The sequence below is a fragment of the Paramormyrops kingsleyae genome, chromosome 12 (genome assembly GCF_048594095.1).
Source record: "Paramormyrops kingsleyae isolate MSU_618 chromosome 12, PKINGS_0.4, whole genome shotgun sequence".
Classification (NCBI taxonomy): domain Eukaryota; kingdom Metazoa; phylum Chordata; class Actinopteri; order Osteoglossiformes; family Mormyridae; genus Paramormyrops; species Paramormyrops kingsleyae.
The window spans coordinates 29,939,727-29,959,926 of NC_132808.1; positions in this window are offsets into that span (position 1 = coordinate 29,939,727).

Sequence of the window (20,200 nt, forward strand, 5' to 3'; positions counted from 1 at the left end):
CTCGATTTCTGCTGAGACATTTAAATGGTAGAGTCAGAATTTGGCGTAAACAGAATGAGAACATGGATCCATCATGCCTTGTTACCACTGTGCAGGCTGCTGGTGGTGGTGTAATGGTGTGGGGGATGTTTTCTTGGCACACTTTAGGCCCCTTAGTGCCAATTGGGCACTACCTGAGCATTGTTTCTGACCATGTCCATCCCTTTATGACCACCATGTACCCATCCTCTGATGGCTACTTCCAGCAGGATAATGCACCATGTCACAAAGCTCGAATCATTTCAAATTGGTTTCTTGAACATGACAATGAGTTCACTGTACTAAAATGGCCCCCACAGTCACCAGATCTCAACCCAATAGAGCATCTTTGGGATGTGGTGGAACGGGATCTTTGTGCCCTGGATGTGCATCCCACAAATCTCCATCAACTGCAAGATGCTATCCTATCAATATCGGCCAACATTTCTAAAGAATGCTTTCAGCACCTTGATGAATCAATGCCACGTAGAATTAAGGCAGTTCTGAAGGCGAAAGGGGGTCAAACACCGTATTAGTATGGTGTTCCTAATAATCCTTTAGGTGAGTGTATATATATATAAAATAATTATTATTATTTATTATTATTTTTTTAACTACACTTTGCCCACTTTGCATTTCATACATAATCCTAGGGCAGCACAACCTGTAAAAGGGAAACAGGCCGTAAGATAGACTGTAAGACCCATTCTGTTAACAGCTGTGTTCTCTGGTTTAATACCATCCATCAATGACAACGCTGCAGAGATACAGTGAGGCGGCCATGTTTGCATGCGCGCATGAAACTCACTCATGTGTGAAACTGCATGCAGTCATTTGTCTTTTCTCTGTTCTTAGCTCTGTGTGTACATGTGACCTGTTGTCAAAGTTTATCGTAAACGATAGTGAATGAAAGTCTACGTGCATTAAAAATGTAAGACACGATTTATGGACTGTGACTGTGCAGCATGTAGCTTTTGAATCTTCCTCACTTCCTCGGCTGACAGCTGAGAAGAACTTGCAGAAATGTCATTACGGTCACCGCAAGATCTTTACATTGATCAAGCCAGCATCAGTATCGTTTAAGGGAGCACAAATGGCAAAAGTCAATTAAAACCATGGCGCGAGTTTACTGTTTTGTTTGTGCATGACAAAATAAAATATACACAGATCTTGAGTCTAGTGTCTAGTATTGACTTTAATTTCTCATAAATAAACAGCGAAATCTGTAGTGATTAACAAACGACTTCCTCATATAGGAAGTTGATTCATTAGGCTGCATGCAAAAAATCATCATGTATATTACTAGCTGGAAAACACTTTCGTATAAGGAATTCTATACTTCACAGTGTACTGAACCTATATTTTTGCAATTTGACATTCATAACGTGTGGGAATAATACATTTGGGAATTTCTAATAGGGTGCTGAGCACTTTTTTGCAGTGGATGGCTTTTGAAAGCCTTTCTGCAAAGAAAAGCAATAGTGCATTACTGCTTTAGATGCAGGCATGCAATAAGAATCATGAATGTATGGAGAATACTAATGTCACATGTGCCACCATAACAGGACGTTAGAGTGCTGTCGTGGCACATTGTACTTGTCACCCTATATTTAGTAGATTGAATTTTTTTCATAATAGGGTGGACAATAAAAGGAAAGGTAGGCGTCTTAAAATGAATTTGAAAAAACTCTTATCAAAAGACTTTTTTTTTTCCACAATAAAAAAAAAATGACCATATTATGTTCCGATTCCTCAAAAGAATTCAGCTTAATTTAAGTTAATCTTTGAAAGAGAAAATGGAGTGTCACGAATGGGACATTCTGGGTTCTAGAATGCCGGGGGCATTCCGCAGAGACAATGGCAGGCCAGAGATCAGTGCTCATTACGAACAGCATGAAGTCTGCCGCAACTAGGAAGTGAACATTAGACACCATCCCGGCTGCTGAGGCATCTGCCCATGCTTTACCACACTTGGCGGAAAAGTCGACAACACGTGAATATTACTTAAACCTTGCTGCCGTCCCCCGGACATCTTATTTAATGCACTTGCGGTTGCTGTTAAATACATAATTTGCCCAACGATTAAAAATGAAAGAGACTTAAATGTGGTGATCAATCATGTAATAGTTTAACTGACAAAAGGAATATTCATTTAAAATCTTACGGCTCTAGGGAAAGGAAGGTCTTGACATTACACACGCAATGACAATTTTATGCTATATCATCAATAAATATGCCTTCTGAGAAACTCTTGAGGATTGGTATCTATGGATGGCTCTTTTCAGTAGAAATTCCCTTACATAATGGAGTTACATATGCTTCTGCTGTTGTTTTCTACAGAGGATTTTTTTACGGTTAGTACTAAGCATTTTTTGCGAGGTGATCTGTTTTCATAATTCAAATTCCTCCACACTCCTCACTATAACAAAGACTGGTTTTTGTATTTGCTGAGCGAAAGAGAGAAGCACAGCTCCTATATCATATGTTAATTAAAAGTAATTGCAAAAATCTTTGGCAAAAATCATTTATCCATCCAGCCTCTGTAACTGGTTATCCTGTTCAGGGTCACAGGCGGTCGGGAGAGCATCCCAGACAGGCACAAGGCAGGGGAAAACCCAGGATGGGGCATCAACCAATCGCAGTTTGCAAAAATCTAACATAAGAAGTATGAGAATTTCATTACTGAAGGCTTTGTTTGCAGTGCAGATTAATCAAGGGTTAAATTATGCTATCGCCTAAATGTAACATGAATTAAATAACATGATTGTCATCTTCCAAACTAGTTCAAATGCTGCTGATTGCACTGGATGCCACAATAGAAGTCATCCCAATAAGGGACACCATTTTCTGCAGTCTGGCATCAATCAATACATAATATGAGTATGTATTGATTGATGCCTGCCTCAGAATATCGATTGAATAATTTTCCATCACATGTAGCATCAAATGCCTCGCTGTAACTGTCAGCGTTTAAATACTCTGCGATGGTCTGGCCTTTTCCCTGTGTAACCTCCACACAGGAAGTCTGCAAGGTGCCATTCTGGAATCATCTTCAAAATATTAAGCGCTGTCCGTTGTTAGCCCACACAAAGAGCTTACCCCACTCATATTCTTTCAGAGACGTTGATGTACCTCATAAATACAGAACAGACAGGTAGCAACTCAATGTTTAAACAAATAACTGCTAGACAGACCTCCGGCTCAACAATTTTACTGATTTATAGCAATAAATTTATAACAACCAAATCAGAGTAGCCTCAAACCAAGCTAAAGCAAAAAAGATTCAGTCCTGAAGAAAACTTCTGTACACAACTTCACAAATCACCCAGTTCTCAACCGGCATTTTGGATTTGTAAATCCATTAAATATGCTTTATTCTTTAATTGGGCCCATGAACAGGGGATCGTCACGCTGTCCATACATGGATAAATGTGTCTTAGGCAAGACTTAACCATGCTGGTGTAGCTGAGTTAATGGTGGAGCTAAAATACCGACCACAAGCAAGATACATATATAATTACGAATGGCTTTGTTTTCAAAGTACATTCAAACCAAAATTGCCAAGTAAAGTTTTGACAAAGTTCACAATATAGAAATACACTAATTCAGTTACATCCGTGGCAAAAATAAAAACAAAAAAACATGTAGGCTACATTTCTAAATGTCATGTCCACGATAAAAAAGTCAGAATGTGCCATGGTGATGACCTCTGGCGCGGACCAATCGGTATACGCCGTCTGCAGGGAAGACAGTGTAGTGGACCAATCGGTATACGCCGTCTGCAGGGAAGACAGTGTAGTGGACCAATCGGTATACGCCGTCTGCAGGGAAGACAGTGTAGTGGACCAATCGGTATACGCCGTCTGCAGGGAAGACAGTGTAGTGGACCAATCGGTATACGCCGTCTGCAGGGAAGACAGTGTAGTGGACCAATCGGTATACGCCGTCTGCAGGGAAGACAGTGTAGTGGGGAAAGGGAATTAACAAGGAGAAAGATAGAGAAAAAGGAAACAAATATACACACAGCACCCATAGTGCGTAACAACAAAATATATCCATTATACATCCTATACATGCACTATAAGATCATCAGCCCGTCAGGGCACGAGCTCAGCAAGGTGTTTGGATCTAGATTCAACACCAGATTCAAATCCGTTCTCCCTCATATATGCAGTTCATATCTCAATCGTCTCGAGCATTAAAACTCCTTCTCTGACCCCTGTCTTCCCCTTCATCCACACTGAATAGAGTGGACTCAGCAGGTAAAATCAATTGCGGATCATAGCTTTCACCTGGAAACACCTGCAGGGTCTAATTCAGTCTGAAATGATGACATCCCTAATGTTTTATACTGTCAGTGTATTTTGCCATGAGTCAGTGAGTATATATTATGGGTGGGGGGGGGGCCGTCAGCTCCTCCCGTCCACATCACTCTGTGTTTTCAGTACCTTTTTCCAACACGCAGTGACGGCGTAATATGCTTGTAGAGTGGCTGAATCCAAGCTCGCTGCTAGAGATTTTGGGCCCGGCGAAATCAAACCACACTGGCCCCCCAAGCCAGACCAATCCAACTTTGTTCCAAATTTTTAGGGCCCCCTGTCACTCAGGACTCCTTGTAATCATCCTGACTTTCACCCCCTTTATGACACCCCAGTGTATATCTATTTCTCTATTATACAGATTTAAATATTAGAAAAAAAAATCCAGCAGCACTTCTGGTGTTATTTTTAGGAATCGAAATACTGAAATGACCAGCATGCAATCCCTCCCAAATCTAAGTGATTAATTGGACACCACACAAAATGTGCATTTAACCCATATATGACATAGCAGTGGGTAGCTATTGTATAGCACCCAGGGAGTAAGGGTGTGGGGGCAATACCTTGCTCAGGGAGTCTGAGTGGTACCTTGTTGGTCTGGGATTCAACCCAGCAACCTATCAATCACAAACACACTTGCCTAATCATTAGGCCACCACAGGCTTTCTGGGTCTGTACCCCACATACCTGCATTAATCACTCGTCAGCCTACCAATGCGAGCAGCCCCCACCCTAGAAATAGCCAAACATGGGCCGGATTAATGTGCTGCATCAGCAAAGATTGAAACTGACCAGCAGAACGGCACGGTCTGTTACACAACAGACACTTAAAAAAAAATCGACCAGCACTACACATGTAAGCAAGTTCCACTGATAACCAGTAGCAAGAGGCAACTGAAAAAATGTTCTAAGAGCAGAACGCTCACATGTCAGAAGTGATCCGTCAGAGTGCATCACCATGAAAGCTGGTCACTTTGATTACCTGAACTTCACGAAAACCTCAAATCGTTTCGTTCATCGTTTCCGGATGAAGTGGAGAGGTTAGCTGAGCTGAATCTGTTCAGCCTCGAGCAAAGGAGACTAAGGGGGGACATGATCCAGGTCTATAAGATTCTAACGGGTCTGGATGCTGTTCAGCCAAATGGCTATTTCAATATTAGTTTAAATACTAGAACTGGTGGCCATAAGTGGAAATTAGCGGGAGAACATTTTAAAACAAATTTGAGGAAGCACTTCTTTACACAGCGTGTAGTTAGAGTATGGAATAGTCTTCCTGCTAGTGTAGCGGAAGCTAAAACCCTGGGTTCCTTTAAATCAGAGCTACTGTAGATAAGATTTTAACAACTCCTAGCTATTAGTTAAGTTCTCCCCAAGCGAGCTTGATGGGCCGAATGGCCTCCTCTCATTTGTAAATTTCTTATGTTCTTAAATAAGCCAGTCTGAGTTTACATACTAAAACAGAAAAAAGGCAAATATATACATTTGAACAGCCAATTTAAAAATATTTTTTATTGCTTTAACCCTCAACCAATGTTTTCATACTAAATGTTTTCAACACAATGGGGAATCTTTGTTTCATCAAAGTTTTAGGAAGGAAAGATGTGTTGACTTGTGGATTTATTATCTTTAGCGAAATAACACTGAGAACTGGAAAGCTGGGGAGGATTAACTCTTTATGAAATCGCTTATCTACATGTGTAAAGTTTAAAAAAATAATTCTTATCTCAGAGCCCTTGGGACCGATACATTTTCCCCCGATGCTTTTGGTAAGATATCGTTTCTAAAATGTGCATTTGAAAAGTTTAAACTCCAAATGAACTCACAGATCTGCGAGGTGCTGTAGAGATGACGGGGTTTGAAGCAGTTCGCTGCCTCGTGCCAGAATCATCTCCTGACAGCCTGAAGAATGCGATGAAACTGGAAAGAGATAAGACTGTATGTAGTGGATGGGAGGCTGGATGCTTCAGAGAAAAAATATTTGGAAATTCTATTAAACAATGTCCAGGCAGTCATATTCAATATGCTGCATCCTAATCATTTACAGTTAGCAGGAGTTGAATTACAGTTAAAGTAAAGGGTTAAATTTCTTTGCATTCCTCAGTTTTCCATATGTTAATTTTATGATAATGCACCGTTGTAGGAATATGAATTTCTTTTTTTTTTTTGTTTTCAACTAAGGCTAAAAGTCTGACCTCAGCCAAGGTCATGCAAGTTTACGTCTTCAAAAAATTTTAAAAAAAGTCACGATAAAACATTACTTTTGGCAAGTCTTCCACCCCATGTAACATTTACAATGTAAATTCAAGTGTCTGAGTCTATTTTCAGGTTTTTACTATTCACAGATGGTTGAGGCAAAAGCCAAAACTATGCCAAGGTCATGCTAAAGTTTAGAGAAAAAATAAAAGACGTAAAAATGCCACAACAGTTTGTGTTTTAAGTGATGTTTACAACATCCATGAAACTTTGTATTATTAAAAAAAAAAATCACAGACTTCAGAATATCAGACTTAAGTTTATTAGTGGTGCTATTTGTCCAGAAAATGTCAATTAGAAGCGGGTCAAGGTACCAAAAATATCCTTTAATGCATGAGAGATGTTAAACACTTTTGCTGGGAGTCTAGCATCAATCACACATTGTAGCACAGCTACGCTGTTTTTCTGTTATCGCTCACGGCGGCTCAGTGGGTGGTGCTGCAGACTTGGGGGCAGGGGAGGGGTTGAATCTCATCTCTGCTGTGTGTGTGCATGAATTCGCAGCATCTCCTTGTACAGTCCAAAGGCTACCTGGTCTCTCCAAATTGCCCGTAATGTATGATTCTAAGAATGCATGCGCCTTGCAAAAACCGCACCCCCCCCCCTAACAGGCACCAGCAGCCGGAAGCCAAAATGGCCACTGAGCTAAACCTGCATGCTATCTCCCTGAAATATCACTTCTAATTGGTTTAAACCTCTTCATGTAATGCCTATATCGCAAAAATGGAAACAATTAACCTTTGCTTACTCTGTGGTGTGAAACCTTGCTGCCTCTTCTTTGTTTTACACGTTTGGGACCCTTCTATGTCCTGCCACACTGGCCTTTACAAGCAGGCAGGGCTAATGCGAATGCTATTTTAGAGTAAAATAAATGTCAGAGCAAAATGGAGACAGAGGCAGCCTTATGTAACTGATTATTTAGTGCATGCATTTGGGGTACGGGGTGTCAAATGGGACAAAAAGCAGATTGATTTATCATGGAAGCTCCAATGTGATTTGATCATTTATAGTCATACGAAATACAATTTTACATTATATATTATCCAAGTGTGCATATCTATATTCTTCCCCAAGAAAGCACTGTCTGCAGTTGTCAAAGATTTGAAACATTGAGCTGTCATTTATATAAATAAAAACAACTTTGCTATATGCAAATTTTGAAACGTATGTGGTATTGTTTACCAAAGACGTGTGCTGGCACGCTGTCTGAATTTGCAGCCTCAGTTAACAGATGGTCCTTAAGTATACTTAATTTCAGTTTGATTTTTTTTTCTTTTTAATAAGCCTGGTTGAAATGACAGTAATAAAGTAATTCACTGTGACAGCAGAAGCAACGTGACTCCAGAGTGTTGATGGGAGGAATATCAGTGAGGTCATCCGTCACAGAGAGGAAATGCAGTCTGACATTCTTGACTTAAAAGCTTAGAATTTAGTATTTCCACAGCAAGACATCTTTTGGTCTTGCTTTCTGTTAATTTCCATAAAGAATGCTTTTATCTGACCTCTGGCATGGTAATTAATTGATTTAACTTGTTATGTGTAAGGAAACTATTATCAAGGCATATGTTAAATTATTCCTTTGATATATATATTTCCCACAAGCTAAGAAAACCTATCCCATCTGCCTAAGTCAGTAAGACGTGAGACTGCTTGGAATTTGTTGGATATTTCAAGAATTTCAAGTATGCAGTTTATGTCAAGCGGAGTCAGACTGAGGTTGTGCAGCTCAAGCCTAAAACTCCGCCCCAATCTCAACATTCGGCTTTGATCTGCATGCCTCAAAAAGCAACACTGTATGGACCAATGGGATTCATTTCCTGTCATGACAGCTGTCACGCAACAATAGGGTAAAGGAAACGAGGTCAGATTGGATGCTCATGGCAGTTTTACTTACACAAAAATGTTGTGAGGGCAGAACTAAAAATGATTGGTTCAGAGAGATAACCAACTAGAGGAGCCGTGATCAATTTATCAGATGTCTTGTTCCCACCTCCTCTAGTTGCTTGGGCCCACCTCCTCTACAATCTGACTGGTTATCTCTCTGAACCAATCATTTTTCATTCTGCCCACAGAACATTTTTGTGTAAGTAAAACTCCCACAAGCGGATTGGACAAGGGGCGGGGGAGGGGGCATGATCCAATGAGACTTGGGTAAATTTAGCAGTGTATTTTAGAATATACTCCCACATGACAACCTGCAGTTGTTGGAATGTAGATGTGACACAGGAGATTGCCTGGAACATTCCCCCAGGTTATATATATGACAAAAGGCCATTCAAGTTCCTTGGTAGATAAAATTTCAACCACACTTTCATTTAGGCATTTCGTTAACATACAAGCACTGAATGTACTGATGGTTGATGTACAATACTAACAAGCCATTCTGAAATTAAATTTAGGTCCCAGAAATGTTAGTGTTTATTTTCCATAATAAATGTTCAGGTTCCCCATGTAAAACGCTACATTGTATTATGCATTATTATAAAAGACATAATACTGAGTGGTATTCTCAGCATTTTATGTCTGTTTGCCAGCAGGGAACAATGCTTCTGGGCAATATAGTTTCAACTGTGGGTTGTTCATTCGCAGAATTTAATATTAAAATGCCATTATGGAGGCAGATAATGTTAACAAACAGAATGACTGTAATGGGCACACTCCACCAAAGTCTTTGTGGCAGGAAACAGACATTCTGTTAATTAAAAACAAAAAAAAAAAAGCTTTTGGCAGCTGTCTTTCTGCCCGTTTGGTGTAAAATGCAGTGTTTACCCCTCAGGGACAAGTGACAGAGTCTGCGTCTCCATTTCTGAAATTTATTTCATCACCACACTCAAGTGGTCCATCCACTGTGCAGAAGAGTGGGCAAATAGATGTGTTCATATAACATGCGTCATTAAGAATACTGCTTGAGCTGTGGTTCGCATTGTACGTCTGTAATTATGCGCCACACTGACACACACAGACACACACACACATACGTTTGTATTGACATTTTTGTGGGGACCGTCCATTTATTTCTATGGGCAAAACCCTAATACCAACAATGACAACCTTAACCCCTACCCAACCCTAACCTTAACTGTAAGAAACCAAACACAATACAAGTTTTGACATTTTTAGCCATAGTCCTGGGAGATGAGAGAACTACATCGCTACCATTTTCAGGATTCAACAAACAAACAAACAGATAAGCAAATAATAATAAAACATAATAATAATTATTATAATATAATTATTGTTGTTGTTGTTTTGTTGTAAATACCACTGATATGCACCATTATCTTGGATAATTTCTTGTATGTTTTGCATTTAAGATTTCAGAATTATATTATTTATTTGCTTATTTGGTGGAGTGCCTTATAAAAAAAATTATGAACATCTCTGATTTTTCTCCCCAGCCTTTCTAATACGTCCTGCCACTTAATGTATCGAAGAAAGGGGCGGGGAACCAAATGCGGAACACAGTGGTTTATCAGGAACCAAAGCAGACAGACGTGGAATCGGCGAGCAGGTTACCGTGGTTGGGCTCGCAGAGCCGGCAAAGTCGTTAGCCTGAGGAATTAGGCCTCTGAAGACAGGAGGAATGAAAAATAAGTACAGCGGGGGAGTCGGCGGGCAACCAGGACTTGGCAGGACTGGATCGGAGAGGGATGGGCAGGTCATGGTACCACTAGAGACAAGAGAGCCACTCAGTACAGTCAGTCAACAGCACCTCGCACGAGGGCAGGTGACTTTGGGTAAGGTGGGCAGCTGTTGCTAATCAGGGCCACTGCAGCTCCTGCATTTGCACGTGGGGCATGACAGTTTCAACCTTTCATTTAAAAAATACAGAAAAGAAAAACAAACACAAAGTGCAGGCATGAGCTTGGTGCCCCGACTTAAATCCCTGCTGATTCCTGTGTAAGGACAGAGCTTTCCGGCTAATCTTTCCCACAGCGTTGCTCAAATAAATCCCTTGGTACTCGGAGACACAGCTTCATCAGCTAAAACGCTAACGCTATATAAGAATCCGGAAGAACACAACACAGGTTACCTAGCAACTGCTAACATTTCTTTGGAACGAGACTGTTAAGAAAAGGGTGTGTGCAGCGGTTGCAAAATTTTGAAGCGACAGGGAAAGAACATCAACCTCCTTTAGCAAATATTTTGATGTGAATTTGCATATTAAAGGTCACAAGGCGGGATGCCTTTGAGATAGCATGCTGGTCCATTGCACGGTACTCAATCATACACAGTCTTACAACTGTGCTAAAAAGATCAGTGATGACTGGGGCGAGGGTGCAACTTACTGAAGATCCTCAGGTCCAACCTGCTAAAGGTCAGCTGAACCTTAAGTTTGTTGTACGTCATTTAAATAATCTCAAATGGTGATTTTATATACGATTGTAATAGTCAAACAATAATCATAATCATCAGCTTAGCAAACAAATCACCAACCGAATGAACAAACGAATGAATGGATGAATGAATGTTGTCATGTACAGGATATATTAGCTCTATATAAAAGAATCCAGATACAATAAATCTGTAAATTTTCACTGGACACAATTTAAAATGACCACCCATAAGCAAAAATATACATATTAAATAGCATATACTGTATGTGCTGAGATTTCTATAGAGTGTTTTTTTTCTATCTTTCTGGTCCTATTAAATTTGCTGCCGATCGTTTCATATGTTAGAAAGAATGGATGTAGAAAGGAACGATGCTTCATGGATGAATCTGACGACACTGAATATATTATAGGTGATGTATCGCTGTAGCTTAATCTGAGGATGTGCATGAACATTTACACAAGTCAAAAGATGCCGTTTGACACTGAAAAAGTTTGCACTTAGGCAATCGATGTTTTGTCTTCCATTTCTCATGTAGAACCTGCTGTGAAATTTCTCCGAAAACTGTTCGACAACATCCCATTCCGAAAGACGTACATGAAAGCCTCACTGCTGTTCACTGAATAGCTTCACTGGTGTAGAGAGCTGTAATTCATCTTCTCTGTGGCATAGAGAAATGTTTTACAGTGCAATAAATCCAATTATCCTCAGACTTCTAAACACGCTTGCTCGAAAGACTCTAGAGATAGAAAATTAGTTATTTACACAATAATGAATGCGAGGTTCTTCCATTAACATTTAAATGATAAAATGAGTAACCTCCAAAGAGTATCTACCCATGTTGTCTGATATATTAAGATCAAAGACAACCTTTCCTTTCCATTACTAATAAATAGTGGCATTTTTTCATGGTATGTTCTCGTTCCCTTTCTGCTCCATAATTTTAGAGATAAATGGTGTTCGTGGACCTTTAACAAGACTAATACCATGTTATCCGCACATCTAGCAGCCCCTTCCTGTTCTTTATGCAGTACATTTTGGGGTGCTATTTAGGTTTGTATCAATACATTCTGTTGTCTTACGCTGGCCCAAAAAGACACAAAGTGACACAAGTTGAAAAGTACCTCAAAGTGTCAGACAGTTTCATCTGAGTGTTGCAAGTCTACTGAATTACTTTGCCTTTATTACAGAGCATTAAAGGTATAGAGGTAGGTTGGGATGAGGAGATACAATAAACATTGAAACTCCAGTATGTATATGTATGAGTGTAGCTCAACACATATGGTATAGCAAGAGCATCGCTGAGGTTGTAGGTTCAAATCTCATGATGCTTCCCCCATATGTTGTGACTTCTCTCTTTACTTTTAGGAAAAGTATCAGGTAAAATCCAGTAATGTGTGGGATAAGCTGGTATACCTGTGATCAGAAGGTCATTGGTTCAAATCTCGGCCGGCTGACTTCACTTTTGGGCACCTGAGCAAGGCTCTTAACTCCTCCCAGGTGACTTGGGGACCGTCTGACCCCGCTTTCTGAAATGCATGTCGCTTTGGGTAAAAGCATCAACTAAGTTAATGTAAATCAATGCCATTGTTATGCATCCATGCAAGTCCTGATAAGTCAGTAGGTGAATTAAGGCGACTCACAGAACCCAACTGAGGGCAACGTTATCGCGTTCTATGAGTTAAGTGCGCCTGCAAACGAAACTCATAGAGCGCGATAACGTCGCCCTCAGTTGGGTTCTTTTCATTTGGACCCCTCACCAAAACCTGTCAACCCTCCACACCAATAACCTGAGAAAAATCCCCTGAACTGAATAATTAGCTATGCAATAACTAGCGTGGTAAAGGGGAGCGTAGGTCCTCACATTATGGGTAACCTGTTCTCCAGCCGCACGGCATAGATAGCTGTTACATATTTGATAGCGCTCATTATCAAACCACACAGCCTTCAGGCCTTCTCAATAAACTTTGAGTTGTCTCCAGTAGTGCAATTAACAAATGCCCTTAATTACCTGAATTTTAATAATGTGTTTATATACGAGCAGTGTGTCTGTACTATTGGTTTCTGATAATATTAACAGAACTGCTTCCTTTATAAGCACCGTAATATAAATGTAACACATCGCAAAAATGAATGAATACTTCTAAACTTCCAATTAAAAGGACACATTTTATATTAGATTAATTTTACATTAAATTTAGTTGAATGATTACGTCAACAAGTAACACAAAAGCTCAAGGTTCTCGTTAAGAAAATTAGTGTCACCTGCGGAGAGAACAGACAAGTTCAGATACATTTAGAGGCATTTTTGAGAAGAGATTCATATTTCATTTTTCACACAATCACAATTTTTCACATGACAGAAATGCTTAATGGATATCTGGGTTTCAAAAGATTAGTCACAGTCTTCATAGTAGTTAAAAATTAATAAAGAAATTATTAGGTTCTGTCTGAGATGTAGGGTGTGTGAAATACCACCACAAAGACTGAAAGTCCAGCACATGTTTCAACTGCAAATTTTATATACCTGCCTTGTTTAAAGGACTCATTTGGAGAAACAAGGTATGTCAGGTACCAGCAGATCCAAAGAAAGAAATGCCCTGATCTTCACCAATTTTATGAGCCCCCCCTTTCTTTAGTTCTACAGTTAATGATGGGTTCTTTCTATAACTTTACCTATTGCAATATTTTATCTTCATCTTAAAGCAAAAAAACCATTGCAAATGTAACTGACAATTGATTTTCCTTGGCTTGTAAATGAAGGATGATTAATGAAACAAAAAGAGAATTTTTAAACAAAAGGAAAAATCTGTATGGAGATATTTTCAGTGCATCCTACCCTGGAGAAATCACTCTACAAAGAGAGAGAGAGAGAGAGAGAGAAACAGAAATATCACCTGGTATATCAATTATTAAATGGAGATGCTTTTAAAATTATTAATAAAAATGTATTGTCAGCCTCACATTTAAAAAAAAAATAAGAAATAAACCAAAATAGTTGCAACTCTATCATTTTTATTATAGACATGCCCTTAAGTATATCAAATGTACTTACTGAACTCCATTGCCTCAAGATCAAGGTTTTAAATAGCAGCCCCGGATGGACACAAGCTTGGCGTTACACTGAAAGTCATTAAAATGGCCCTGCTATCTACGCTTCATATCTGATACACTTTTTGGTTTTATTTCCCAGTATATCTTCAATTTTTCAATCTTTTTTTTTTTTTTTTTAAGATGAATGCTCTTGTCAAGCACCTTGTCAGACAGTATAAACGTGAGCGGCAGGGACATACTGACCCTTAGCTGCCCCCCTATAATGAGCTCCAAATTGTCAACTAGATAGCAGTCTGGAGCTTAAAGCCAGCGGTTATCTATGTTGTTCTCTTCTTCGGGTGCTAAATGCAAGATGTGTCGAAGAGTAATGGTCAACTGATACCTGCTGCAGGCAAAATAATACACAACGGTGTCAATATTGCTCTGTACTCATCGCTCGGTGTTATGACCGCTGTCCGGCAAGCAGGCAGGACGCGGGGAATGATAAGGCAGGTAGACGAAGAACCAAGAAACGGGTTTATTCAGGGCGGACAGACCTGGGGAAACATACTTGAACGCGGACTGAAATACACAAGACAAGCCGAAATTACAGGAAACAGGTGATCACAATCGGGGTAGCACGCGTAGGTAATGAGGGGGCGTGGCACACACGGGGATCGTACAAGCCGGGCGTGACACTCGGTATGGAATCATGTTGATTTTTTACCTGTAATCTTGAGGGTGAGATAGTTTGTACCACAGCATTTGGCAGAAGGACCAGCCCTTATTACATATTGCTGAAAGCTACTTTTTAAATTTGCAATACTGTAACAATGTATTATTTCTATATTGCATAAAAATTCTACAGGGACATGCTGTACCTACATGCGTAATCATGCGTCAGATTCCCCCACCAACATAAGAACATAAGAACATAAGAAATTTACAAACGAGAGGAGGCCATTCGGCCCATCAAGCTCGTTTGGGGAGAACTTAGCTAATAGCTCAGAGTTGTTAAAATCTTATCTAGCTCTGATTTAAAGGAACCCATGGTTTTAGCTTCCACTACAATAGCAGGAAGACTATTCCATACTCTGACTACACGCTGTGTAAAGAAGTGCTTCCTCAAATTTGTTTTAAAATGTTCTCCCGCTAATTTCCACTTATGGCCACGAGTTCTAGTATTTAGACTAATATTGAAATAGTCATTTGGCTGAACAGCATCCAGACCCGTTAGAATCTTATAGACCTGAATCATATCCCCCCTTAGTCTCCTTTGCTCAAGGCTGAATAGATTCAGTTCCGCTAACCTCTCCTCGTAAGACATTCCTCTAAGACCAGGAATCATTCTCGTAGCTCTTCGTTGCACCTTTTCTAAGGCAGCAATGTCCTTCTTGAGGTATGGTGAACAAACCTGCACACAGTATTCTAGGTGGGGTCTTACCAAGGAATTATATAAGTGTAACATCACCTCCCTTGACTTAAACTCCACACATCTAGAGATATAACCCAACATTCTGTTCGCCTTTTTTATTGCTTCCCCACACTGGCGAGAGTGGGACATGGAAGCATCAACATACATACCGAGATCTTTCTCGTAATCAGCTACCTTTATTTCAGTGGAACCCATAAAATATCTGTACTGTATAACAAGATCACTGGGGAACTTCGCTCATGCTTCCAGAGCCGTCTGTGTTCCGTCCACATCTGCTGATGAAGACTCATATCCCAAACATTCTTTCCGGGCTTCCACTCACAGTCAATTTGGAGGGCCCCTAACCACCGCAGAAGTTTCAAAGACTCAATGCATAGCCAGCAAGTACAGTCAGAAGATTGTAGCAGGCTAGCAGAACATGTTGATTTAGTATCTGGAATGAAACTAATTGGGTGCCCACCTGGACAGTCAACTGCACTGGACTGAAAACTCTGCTGCCATTTACAAGAAGGCCTGAGGTAGACTCTGTTTCCCTATGGAAGCTTCGGTCCTTCAGCATCTGTGACACCATACTGAAGATGTTTTATGAGTGTGTGGTAGTCAGCACCACCTTCTACACCGTGGCTGCTGCCAACAGACTCACACTGATAAAGGGCCGGAGCTGTCCTGGGAGTGGAGTTCGACTCCTTCCAGATGGCAGCAGAGAGGAGGACATCGCCCAAATTCCTTACCATCGTGGTCAACGCCTCCCACCCTTTGCACAGAGTTGTGGTGGAACACAGCAGCACCTTCAGCCAGAGACTCAGAAGGATTAAGTGTTACTACCCAACACAACCAGAGATCCTCGTTAGACTATACAGCTCCTCTCCTTTCTGCTGAACACTGAAATATACTATGTACACTATCTGTTCCTATCATTTATATCCATACCACTTGCGCGTTGCATGATATACATTGTACAACCGGTATTTAACTTTCCATTTGCACATCTGAGTGTATAATATGCTCCGCATTGTGTGCAGCATCGTGTAGAACACCTCACTGTGTATAATATGCGGCTCGATATACTTGCACATCTCGTGTTGTCCACACAAGTGGAATATCATCAATGCCATCTCCAGTTTTTTTGAAGGACACATATCTGTGCAGTTTCAGTTTGAATTTATTTTTAGCTACACTGCACACTGGGTGATTTACTGCAGTTATTGGTTTGCTGTTTTTTTATTGGTCACTGTAATATTCTTGTACTTCTTTTTACTCTACTTGCTCTCCCCTTTTGCTCCCTTAACTGGTTGCAGAGCAACTGCAACAAAAATAAATTCCCCTCTGTGAATCGATAAAGTTTTTCTGATTCTGATTCTAAATAAGAAATGTCATTATTTGATATTTAGTGTAGTGACTGTTTGTGGCCAAGAGGGGGCCCCAGACATATGCATGGTTGGAGTGGGGGTAAACACTGGCCCTGATCTCATCCACACTTGGGACCCAATCCACGGCGAGGTTATCGCAGTTTCTTTTGGAGTGGAAGTGTTGGCTGCCATTTTTATTACTGGACCATCTATGCATTATAAACATGGCTATAAATATTTATCAAAAGGCATAACACATTATAGTCCTGTTTATTATGCATTATGAATGCGCTCATCTATAATACACTATAGATACCTTCATAATGCATTATAATGCTGAGTACAGGGGTATTGGGGGGCAGCTCAGTGGGATCAGGCTCTGGGCCTGTCATCAGAAGGTCACCGGTTTGAGTCTGGTCTTGGCACATCTGAAGGTCCTTGAGCAAGACCCTTAACCACCAGCTCCCTGGCCGCTGCTATGGGTGGCTGCCCATCACGGCCAGCTTGTTCTCACCTACAGAGAGCAAGTTGGGGGAGGGGTAAAGAGAATTTCCCTCAAGAGGATCAATAAAAAATGAAGGATTTGTTGTACTGCATTATAGTTTATTATAAATGAAAGCTTCATAAGGCAGTCAATGTGATATGCCTTCTTATAAATATTTAGTCATGTTTATAATGCTTTATGAATGCACTATAATGCATTATGAATGTGTTTATAAATTACTAAAAACATGGCTTTTAATAAAGTGCTACCAAATATCATGAATCATCTCCAACCAGGAGCTGCTCACCAGATACACGCAAGAGAGCTTGGATGCAGTCATTATGAGAAGGACGTGGAGATGGATCAGATACACCATCAGAACAGCACAAGGCTCCATCTCAGGATGGGCTCTGGAGCCCCGAAGGCTAACGGAAGAAGGGCAGGCCGATGGACAGCTGGCAGCGAGCTGTGGAAGCAGGACTGAAGGCCCTGAACCACAGCTGCGGCATTGGACAGAAACCTCTCCAAGACTGACAGGAGTGGGGATCCTTCGTCGCGGCCATACCTGCATGATGGGCAGTAGGGGTCGGACCTACCAGAACCTACCTGAAGCTCAGGGCAGGTTGTGCCTGATTTAGAGCCGCTACAGTACAGTACATCCTTCAAATAAATAGTGTATCCTTCAGACCAGGGTAGGAAACACCATGATCAAGAAGGTAGATCATCCAGCAGGAGGCTCCACCATCGCATTACAGCTGTGCTGACCCCTGCATCATGTTCCAGGAGTGCAGTGTGCTTCAGTCGTTTAGCACACTGTACCCGTGATCAAACAGCTTTTACAAGGTTGGCAGAGAATTTCATCTTTGGGTGAAACCTTTTTACTCCAGGGACGACTGATAAGCATTGTCTAGGCTTTCTATACCCTGCAAAAGGCATGCTTACAGGTTAAATGATTTTATTGGTGTCTGCAAGACCCGGGCTAAGTAAACTTCCAGGTCTCCGTGACGTGCTTTTTACATGTTTTATTTTGAGGTCAAACAGTGGTGTTTTCAGACAAGGAGCTAGATAGATAATTAGTAGCATGGTAGTGACAAGTTGACATATTAACTTTCTTAGACGTGAGAGATGCCAGCAGGGTTTGTGTCAAATGAAAACTGACTCGAGGTTCATCAAAAACGATAATTACGTCTCCACAGAGGGCCTTAATGAGACACTGAGAAAATGCGGTGAGTTGATACTGGATATTACTGTATATTTTGCCAGAGTTATAGTAAGCGTTTTTAACCCGATAGGCGTAAACAACCTTACATCCCATAAAATGGACATGGCAGAAGGAATGTTGTGGAGATTCCCCAAGGAGACAAACCTGTATTAAATAATTTAGCACAGATACTTGGCGAAACAAAGAGTAACTCCTTCCCAGGTAGCCGTTTACATACTGCAGGGCAGAGGACAATTACCAACAGGACTTACTCTAAAAAGAATAACTGGTTCACAATGAGAAAAGAAGAGAGACAGAAAGCGAGCTGTTGTAATGGTTTAGCACTCAAAGCAGCAGTTTCCGGAGTGTGAACTGAAAAGATTATTAAATAAATGGGTTCTCTGGGGAGCAGGAGGGGATGGGCACTGAGCTGGCCCAGCATCTGCTGCTGTTTACAAGAAAGTTCAACAGAAAATGCAATATTTTCCTAGCAGAGTCTGAACAGAGGGCCAAAGCAGGCCCAGTGGAGCGAGACGGGTGGCGGCTCACCACCGCGTCCGGGTCACACCGACCCGCTCCGACCTGCGGGGTAATGGATTGTCAACACAGGCGACTGCCAGTGGTCCATTTGTCACGGCCGTGTAATCTGCATAACAATAACAAACAGTGTGTAATTAAAGCGTCATCGTGATCACCAATTAAAACTAATGTCCTCTGGACTGTCACCAAAGTAATAATAATAACAGTAATAATAATTAATTAAACAGCGTTTAATTAAAATGAACAGACTGTCCCACAATTATGGGCTCATTCATTAGCCCTTATTTGCACATAACCGGTACGCTATTGTCAAATCATGCCATGGCTTGGCTGATCAGTACTGCTATCTGTTTTTGTCTGTCCTACTGATTCAGGTGCAGTCTAATAAGCCTAATTCACGGATGGGCATATTTCATCACAAAGTGTAGATTCCTTTACTGTTTTTGATAACTCGATAACTTTTGATAACACATTATTGATGTTTCCATTCTTTGTAACAATCTCACGCCAAAGTCGGTTTGCTCCACTTTTATACACTAACATTAATATATGCTGCCTCCATATTCCAATTTATACATTTTCATATGATATTATCATGTGTAACATGTTCTTGATGGCAGACAAGCAAATATGATTTATAGGATCGGAACCATATTGTACATGATGTCACGTACTTCTAGTGGAAGAAAACCAATGAACACGGAAGACAACGAGGTCAGCTAAGGAGCGTGTAGTGATTACAGCACATTGCCGCACCCCCCACATAACAAACCACCTGAGAGATGCGAACCTGAGTGCAGCCATGCGGTGGGTGATACCTCAGCACCACACTAGTCACACTAGTGTTGGCTTAATGGTCAGGGAAGCACACTCGTAATCGGAAGATTGCAGGTTCAAATCCTCGACCAGCAAGACACCACTGATATACCCTGAGCAAAGTTACCGCCCCCAAGCACTGCTCCCCGGGTGCTGAATTAGCTGCCCCCTGCTGTCACAAAAGTCACATATGGGTTAAACATGCACGCTAAGTACATAACATAATGTGCCATTGGCCTTTTGCATAAAATAAAGGTGGAACATTGTCTGAAAATATCTAACGAAAGGAAAATACTGTCATAGATTTAAAGTGCCTCTATTGGTTATAAGTATAAATCAAATTATTACATATTACAGAACAGCTATAAATATCATTCTCATACTGTGTATGACAATAGAAGTAGATTCACACTGAGA